The following is a 1066-nucleotide window of genomic DNA, read 5'->3' on the forward strand; positions in this document are numbered from 1 at the left end:
TCAGAACTGGTTCAATTGCATTACATTCTGGCCTTAATTCATTACAAGGATCTTGCAATAAAATTCCAGTGCCTGGTACAGCTTCTCCATTAACTTGTGCTGGATGAACTGAGTCAATATCCATAGCTAATGGTATTGAATCAACATGTGCTCGACCTTCATTGTCACTCTCCTTATTTGGTGCCATTGAAATAGAAGGTCTTACATACTCAAACTCCTTATTGCACAGTTCATCTTGTTCCAGTAACTCACCATCTTCCTCTTTTTCATTCTGTTTGTCTCCCGACAAATTTGAAAAATCTCTATCACAATAATTATCTCCATCATAATTCTCTCCATCAGAATAATTTCTTTGGTCATTGATTTTCTGACTGCTTTCCTCATGCTTTTCATTACTTTCATCTTCCTCATGCTTTTCATTGCTTTCCTTATTGTCTTCAGTACTTTCATCTGCCTCGTGCTTTTGATTGCCTTTCACACTGCTTTCCTCATGGTTTTCATTGCTTTCATCATGATTTTTAAATCTTTAATAAACTTTACAACAACATCAAGCTTGTAATTGATTTCCTGCATTAATGAATACAATATATTATTATAGAAAAAAAAATCAATAGTAAAATAAATTGCCAAACTAGTTAATTACCTTAATAGCGCTCTTAACATACTTCTTCAACTTTTTTCGATTATCTTTAAATTTTGTTTTCATCTCTATTTGAATTTATTATTATCCTCACATACAATCTCTTCAACTTTGTCAGATACCCTCTGAAAAGAAAAGAAAAATGGTAAGAATTAGAGAATCATAACGGTTAAACATTCTTATCGAGTGTAAAAACAATTCAATAAAGAGTAGAATATAATTTTGTAGAGTAAATTATTAGAACTAAAAAACATAATGAAATGAAATATTAGACTTATCCAGTATATTATAGTGGACAAAACAGCCTACATCTGGCAGTCTTCCAGTACAATATATTGAATGAAATGAATTTAAAGGTGTAAAACTCCAGAAAAAAACTACGTAGGGATATAAATAACTAAAATAATACAAAGGGTATATTATAAA

Source organism: Nicotiana attenuata, unplaced genomic scaffold (genome assembly GCF_001879085.1).
Source record: "Nicotiana attenuata strain UT unplaced genomic scaffold, NIATTr2, whole genome shotgun sequence".
Taxonomy (NCBI): Eukaryota; Viridiplantae; Streptophyta; class Magnoliopsida; order Solanales; family Solanaceae; genus Nicotiana; species Nicotiana attenuata.